The sequence below is a fragment of the Benincasa hispida genome, chromosome 7 (genome assembly GCF_009727055.1).
Source record: "Benincasa hispida cultivar B227 chromosome 7, ASM972705v1, whole genome shotgun sequence".
Taxonomy (NCBI): Eukaryota; Viridiplantae; Streptophyta; class Magnoliopsida; order Cucurbitales; family Cucurbitaceae; genus Benincasa; species Benincasa hispida.
Genome location: NC_052355.1, coordinates 8,898,439 through 8,898,708, shown reverse-complemented (window position 1 = coordinate 8,898,708; position 270 = coordinate 8,898,439).

The window sequence follows — 270 nt, the reverse complement described above, 5'->3', positions numbered from 1 at the left end:
TGTGCCCGCAACATCTTCTCTTGCTTTTCTTCCTCCTCTCTTCTTATCCTCTCCTTTTCCTCTACTGCACTTTGTAAAATTGTTGGGTCAGTTGTTGACCCTTGCGGTGCATTCTCCTTGCGACGCCGCATCAAAGGGGTAATGTCTAAATCTTCTCCATCATCAGTTGCAACCAGTCTTACTTGCGTTATTTCCCCCTCGGGTTGCACTGATTCTCGCAGTTGTGCTGACTCCCCCTTATCCACCCTTGTGAAGGTGGATTCTCCGTCA